Raw genomic sequence first — 8,124 nt, forward strand, 5'->3', positions numbered from 1 at the left:
TAACACTTACTATTCTGACTCTGGTTTTGTGTATCAGCAGCCAGAAATGACCTACTTATAGGTGTAATGTAAATTAACCACAATTCCGGGTCAACTGTCCCCCATGCTCCCGATGGGTTTTTTGCAAGCTTTAATCGAAATTGCTGGTCATACTCTTTAAATCCTAAACCGGATGATCTAGCTGCTGCTAACCTAACATCATTCATGTACTTTAAGAGATCTAAGGCTTTAGTAGGATGACCCTCCAAATAAATGCTTGCAAATATGATAAAAGCATCTGTCCATTGTTGAATATTAGTAATATTTTTTGCATTTTTTTCGGTAGCTTGAAGCTCGCCGTTCACCATAACAAGTGATTGTTTTTGAGGCTCATTGGAATTAACAAACATTTTTGCCAAATCTACGTACTGACCGTTAATTATCTTGTTCTTCAACTCTTGAGAAACATTTAAACCTAAAACGTTGTTATAGCTAACAATCATTTGAGGAATATCATTGTGTTCAGTAAAATTTTGAAATGTACCTGATTCCGGGCAATGTTTTGTGTTTCCAACCACATGGTCAACCTCCGGGGATTTCTCCACTGTCACCGAAGTGTCCGTGTTGACAGATTGCCCCCTCTTTTCTTTTGACTGCTGATGATTTTTTGTCGGACCTTCTCTCCGCTCTGCAATCCGTTTGCTCTTCTTTACTTTCGGCATGATGTGCGCACGCTAACGTCAGGCCAACAGAAATCCACCAACATCGACTTAATCCTTTATTTTTTTTCGACTATCGACGTAAATATTGTCACTGTAAATTGTTACTCGAACCAGTTTCAATAATCTCGCACGATATTTTGTACAAAAGATTCACTAATTTGAAAATATTTTTCTCACAACTTTTTCATGTGCATCCCGGTTGCTGCCTTTTTCAAAAAGGAAGTTTGTTAAACGTAAACCAAAACTGTACAAATTTCCGGAATAAAATATTCCGGAATAGTTAAAAAACTTAGCTTCACTCTAAAATAAATTGATTTATTTTTTAATTAATAAATCTTACTATTATAATACGTGCAACTTTCTGTTGAGAGGGCGTTGTTATCTACAGCTAGAAAGCCTTTTCCAGAGGTTGTGGTCGTATCTTGAAAAAAAAATATACATAACTATTGACTACTAAAATAACATCAAATTAAGTAGGATAGTCGTGGCTATTTTAAACTTCATTACATTGGATTTCTGGAAAAGAAGAGCTTTGTCTAAGATATAGGACCACTTTCAAAAAATGAAAAGCTAATTTTGTATTGACTTAATAGTGCGTCACTTAAATTTTCATCATTTATTAGCATATTATTTTCCTTTTTTGTGACATGTTGAAAAATGTGAAAGAAAATGCTGGAAAAGATGTGGTTTTTTTAATTTGCTATAATATATTTGAAATGTTTCTCAAACGATGTAAGTGTTTCTATGTCTTTTTTCTCTACTATAAAAATAAATACGTTTGATAAAACTTACTCAATTTATTTCAATATGCGTATTTAATAGGTATCGACACAAAAACAAATTGTGCAATGTCTTAGTTAACTCCATATATCTAGTAAAGATAACATTTTATAGGTCAATTTGGATATAAAAGACTGTTTTTAAACAGTATCATTGGTCTCTGACCACTAGATATATTTAGAATACCACTATCATTAAAATGTTTAATTTAGTTAAGGATATGGCCTAGTACATGTACCGATGTTAGCTCTAGATATTCATTAACACATATCAGTTGTCTAAATAATCGGGGATCTTTTTATGCTTAAAAAATGTACAAGATTGAAAGCACCTCTGGTTAAATGTTGGCATCCTGAAGTAACATCACACAAGTCTTTGATACAGATACACTTTCGTTGGCATTGGTTTCCGAAAAAAGGATAAGGACAGGGTATTGAGCAGTTGACTCCATTGTAGCCTGGCATACATGCTAGCAAATAAAAGCCGGCTTAAATAAATGTCTTTAGTTTGGTTATCTATAAAGATAACCCGAAGACTCTCATGTTTGAATCGTTTTCAAAACAAACTTATTCAATTCTAAAGAATTATAAGATGGCATATTCAAGCTAGTGACAAGATGCATGGCATGATAACGTGATCCTATCAAAATCTGTTACATTAATATACATCAACTGTGATGCTTAAATTAACAAAAAATCGGTATAGTCAAAATTTGGTTCAACAAACACATTTATCGTTTTCTAGTTAAACATAAAATTAGTAGGCGTTAACCTACGTTCGCATAACTGAGACAGGCTATTCCACAATGAATCTGGACATCAACCTTGGTAATAGCTGCAATTAAAAAAAGGTTTTGTGTTGAAATGTATTATTGACCAAGGAATGCTTAGAAAAAAAAGATAGCCCAGGCCTCTGAAAATGAAAAAAAAATCATACAAATATTTAAATCTAATTTATATAGTCATTATAATAAGATAATACATACCCGCTACAAACTGGTTGTGAAGGTTCAACTGTACAGCAAGTGTATGTTGCAACCAGCATTGTGAATGCTGAAAACTTTTCGTACGTCATTGATTGTCGTTTATTAATCACCTGCTATCCTGATAGATCTCTAACAAGATATTTACAGGCAACATGGGGCTTTGAGTTTACATGTTTTTTTTTCTATATAAATGAGAACAACTTCCTTCTTCCTTTCACTCCAGATTGAATTAATTATGATGACCTTTAGCAGGAAATAATTTATTTGATATATTTGAGATTGATTTGTGATAGCTTTTAAAGCAAAACGAACAAAAATTTAATTTTAAAGAGTAAGTCCGAATCAAAACAAACCAACCTAGTCACAAGGGTGAAGAAAAATGTCGATAGTATTTTGAGGTGACTTTGAAAATTTTGAAGAGGTCAATTGTCTAAAATTTGACGATATGTACGATATGACGATATGTATTGCAACATTGTGGCATGCCTTTGCATAAATAATCTTTTTTTTTTGTAAATAAATGTAATATTTGACAGCCCTCTACAGATTAGGTTTGGTTGTGTACAAACAGTAAACAATGCACGTAAAACGCACATGGATACATCAAATTGGGATTGTTCTTCCAGGTCATAAAGGACAAGGGTCCTTTTGGGCTCCGGTAAAATGGGAAAAAAAATAAATATTAAAATTAAGCATAAATTTTATCTCACATCATCTATTGATATTCAAACCTAAGAAACAACAAGTTTCAGCCCTGAATTTAGTGTATATAAAACACGAAGCTTCACAACATAGTAGGGGTCAGCCGAGATTCGTGATTTTACATAGTTAATCGAGGGTGGGCATTCGTTTCAAAGCAAATGTTTTCTGTCGGCCTAACCGTGTACAAACTTGTGAAAAGGGCACAAGACGCATTGTATATATAGAAAACTCCTGTGAAAATAAGAAGTTTGTACAACTTCAGACTAGAACCTAAAATTTAAAAATAATGTATAAAAAGTTCAAGCTTTTCCTTCTGCAAGTGACAGTTTATAAAATAGATTATTGCAAATAGTCACGTGGATTCTATCCGGGAAGTCTTGTCACATGCGCTAACTGTAAAACACTGACACGTTTTAAATTGGTTTCCATCGACTTTGTATGGTCATCAATGTGTGTTTGATCTCTATTGTAATATACAACTTCAAAGATGTGTTCCTTTTTTTCAGACGTAAATAATGCATAGAGTATAAATCAGCAAACTTGCTAATCGATCCACCAACAGAATAATGTTGATTTACACGTCTCGCTTCCTGGCTTTAAATAGACACAATCCAAGTAGGTTGTGTAATCTATTTCCAAATTTATATTATCTATAGGCATTTAAAAATCCTCAATTGTTTAAACTTTATACTAAATTTGGTTAATTTAAGCATGCATATAAATCAGAAGTATCCAACAGGGCTTAAATGTTACGGGGAAGAAGCAATCTGTTGATGTTTTCTACATAAAACAGCACTAAAAAAGGGCTTATTCTCTATAGCTTAAGTGCACTTTTATTTAAAGGAAAAATATGTTGATAAAATTACGGCCAAAAAAAAAAAGAAAGAAAGAAAGACAAACAACGTTTTTCTTACATTCGGTCAAAATGATGTGCATCAATGAAAAAAGAAATTTATACACAGTGGGTTGTTGCGTCGAAAGATTCACTAGTGGTTATTCATTAAGCAAGGCGTACATGACCGGAAGGATAAGAAAATAAGCATTCAGTTACCGTATTAGATTTTTGAGCATTCAATAAATCAAATCAAATAATTTTATTTAACGTTGTTATTCTTGAACGAACTAACGTTTGTAAGAAGGTTATGATAACGAACGCTTAAATTGAATATATTCATTAAAACTGAGCACTACTCATAAATAAGGTTTTTTTTGTTTTTGTTTTTGTTTATTTCATTATACCCAATTACAAACCTTATTCTCGTCAGATGTGGCTGACGAGTATTATCCCTTTCGCGTTAAAAATAGTGTGCATTTTATTTTGTATTCTGAACATTTTTGATTGTAAATATCGCATTATTTTACTTATTTGATGCAAGTTTATTCATAGCTTCAAACAAGTGCGTATAAATATGATGCTTTCATAGCGACCGAGTAGGACAATGTAAGATATACGTTCACACATGTGATACCTCGAGTATGGAAAGTAATCGTGTTCAGAAATCCAGACATGTAAACTTGTAAATCCGAATATGTAATCGTGTTGGTGTGTGAGTGTGAGTATGGATATGTGTATTTCTGATCGTGTAACATATACAACTCAAGGATACACACTTTAGAGTTGACCCCCCAGGCCTTTAATCTAATTTTTCAACAGATGCTAATTGCAGATGAAAATGCTGTTTGTTATTTACATGTTACTTGTCAATAAGATACACACTTTCCATCTGCAGTCTCTGCATTTGTATTTCCGTTTTCTGAAATATCACGGCTGACATGTTGCAAATCAACAAATGTAAAGTCTACCAGTTTGTCGAATTGTGACATGACCATATATGGAAACAGTAACGTCACCGATAGAAAAGGGCTAGCTGCAGTATAGGCATGCTGTAATCGCCGGAAAAGGGACGGAACACTATACAAATATTGACTGGGGTTGAGGGCAACATTGATTATATTAGCCCCCGAGGGACGAAATATTGCCCGACGCGAAGCGGAGGGCAATATGTTCGTCCCAAGGGGGCTAATATAATCAATGTTGCCCGAAAACACAGTCAACATTTGTTTTGTTATATGAAGAAACAAACTAAAATTAAAGACAGTAATTGAAAACAGATCGCCGTAATTTTCTCAGCTCAACAAAGAATTCACGATTTCAATTTTGTGCAAAGTTCATTTCCAAACTATCCTCAGCATCAAACGGTCACTTGTGATATCCCACCGCCCGTAAGAATTAACATACAGATGTTCTACCTGATTTTACTTCACAGTAATTCGCAAATCCTTATATCCGTTATGATAGCAAACCGTCGCATTGCGCGTCCGTTGTTTACTTGCCTTGACTGACTGTCTATTATGACGTCACCTTGTTTTGGAGTCGCGAAGAATTATTTACGTCATCGTTTACGAATCAACAAATCAGAGCCGATTATTTGAAATAGAGGGAATGTTCTCTAGATATTATTCCTAGCCGGTCAATATCAAAAAAATATTGACCGGTCAATATTTTTCGGACGAGCTAATATTACAGTTATTGACTATTCGTCTATATAGAGTTATATAGTGAGAATACACTACTGAATATAACAATAGTAAATATAAAAAAAAATATAAGGTAGGCCTATAATCATATTATCTCTGGGTAACAACTTTTCTTAGAAAGTATTATTTTTCGGAAAGTTATCGATAAGAAAAACAAAGAATTCAAAGACATTGGTTATGAGATTTTGATTAATATGAGACATAAGAAGCGCCACCCCGTTTAAAAATAAATAAATAAAATTTCCGAAGATAAGATTAATTTTCGTGAAATAATTATTTTCAAAAAATGTTTCATTTTGCATTGTTGGCAATATATAGGGAAAATGCCTATCATGCAGGTGAAAATTAGCATTTTTTAAATTTCAAGCAATCATTTCGGGATATGAGCCTGATGTCCTCTATGTCGGTTCAATACAGATTCATTTTGTGAAATTGGTTGATAAAAAATCTCCAGAGAGCTATTATAATATAGCTTTACAGCCACTTGTGAACATGTACTGTTTACCATAAAGCAACTACTTAATTTTGTAAAATTATCGTCAATACAGTATATACATGTATTTTAAAATATTTTATGATTTAAACTCTACCAGTTCCTATCCGATCAAATTTATCTGACCCACCCCATTCCTTACTTTAAGACGAATTGCAAAACCTTTTAATTTTTAACAAAACCTGGTGCTTTAATTAATGATTATAAAACTTCTTTTTATTTATAACAGTTTTAGATTGTTTTATCATTTATCTTTCACTTGAACAACAAAATCATTTTGATATCTAAAAAAAAAGTATAAATGCATGTTAAGTTACATTCATTTTTCTGCAAAAAATTACCAGAAATACCAAATCTTTTCAGGTCATTTATTCTAACTAATACAGAAATAATTACAAAAATAACAAGAGAAAAGCTGTCAATATCACAGCTAACCGGGTTTTCTTTTGTGTGAACAGTATGTCAATCCTGAATTGATAAATACTACCTATCCAAAAGCATGGGGTACTCTATATGCAATGTTTTTGCCAAAAAATGACTAGCTTCAACAGCTGATATTTTTTGATAAATTCTCAGATATCAAAATCCTAGAACATTGCATACCTCTGATATATGTATAATTGATATGCAAAAGAACAATTTCCTATCTCGAAAACTGTAAAAGGAGTTATCGGTAAAATAAGGATACCTTTTTGGCAGCCACTCGCTCGCCCGCCATTTTCACTATTTCAATAATCGAAAAACCCGGTTGAAAAAATTATCTCTAAACATTCTTAGAAATCAGAAGCAATGGAGCTACATGGGACCTCACGGCGGTCTCCGAACCTCACGCCGCTCAAAATATTTTTACCACATTAGAAAATTTCTTGATCCGTCTCATTTCTAGAAAAGAGTACGCATTAACTAAATTACATGTTAAATTATGAAAGAGAAATAAGATATTAGGCATTTCTTTTTAACACTTATCGTAAAATACCATGAGAATTATTTTACAGAAATTAGCGCATTTGTCACATCTGTGGTGATTTTTATATGCATGACCCTCTTCCTGTTTGGTCCAGATTCAATCATACTTGAATTTTTTTTCTAAAAATAATACCAGCATTTTCGATAGAAAAAGTGTCGTTTATTTACATCTTATTGCAACAGCTAAGCTGAATATTATGGTTTTTTTTTTTATCCATTCCGGCGTTTACGGCATGCCGTTTTCCCGCAGCAAGGCGCAGTTGCCATATTAGGTCATGTCAAATTCGACAAACTTGTAGACTTTACATTTGTCAATTTGTATTGTGTCAGATGATCTATTGACGAGACATAATTGCAGAAACTAAGGATTGAAAGTGTGAACAGTTTAAGGTTTATTTAACTGATGAAAGCAATAAAGCTGCAGATTGTGCATCATGAAAAGAAACTGAGTCAAATCTAACACGCGTTTTTGCCCGAGCTTTATAGGTTACACGATCAGAATTACACATATTCATAATCAGTCTCACACACCAACACGATTACATACTTATTCGGATTTACAAGTTTACATGTCTGGATTTTTAAACACGTTTACCCTCCAAACTCTAGAACAAAATACTTTGAACTGTTAAGGGGTTATGCTGCTTAAAATATATGGATTGGAAGAATAGCAGCAAAGAAGAGAAATATCAGTGGTGGACATTTCTTTTTACGTGTGTGTTCAGCTTTAATTATAAAAAAGATAAAATTTGTAATAAAATATAATGATAATATCATTTTCAATTTAATGTTGCATAAATCATTGAAATTAGCCATCTGTTTAGATTAATCACAGGGGCTTATGTAATAATTCTTTTTTTTAGAAAGTGGAAACCTCGTTAACAAAGAAGTTTTTTTTTCTAGTGAGGCACAAACTATTTTAACAGTGTTTTTTATTCTACAATAATCGATGTGATTTA

General features: G+C 32.7%; 1 long non-coding RNA gene across 1 annotated transcript; it reads right to left on the minus strand.

The window, feature by feature from the left end:
- Positions 1 to 1,041: 1,041 nt before the first annotated feature.
- Positions 1,042 to 2,646, minus strand: LOC136271620 (uncharacterized). The gene is made up of 4 exons (XR_010709562.1): positions 2,467 to 2,646; positions 2,257 to 2,315; positions 1,813 to 1,950; positions 1,042 to 1,122 (listed from the first exon to the last, which is right to left on the minus strand). It is a non-coding gene; the product is annotated as an uncharacterized lncRNA (long non-coding RNA).
- Between the last annotated feature and the right edge of the window lie 5,478 nt (positions 2,647 to 8,124).

The sequence above is a fragment of the Magallana gigas genome, chromosome 9 (genome assembly GCF_963853765.1).
Source record: "Magallana gigas chromosome 9, xbMagGiga1.1, whole genome shotgun sequence".
In the NCBI taxonomy this organism is placed as follows: domain Eukaryota; kingdom Metazoa; phylum Mollusca; class Bivalvia; order Ostreida; family Ostreidae; genus Magallana; species Magallana gigas.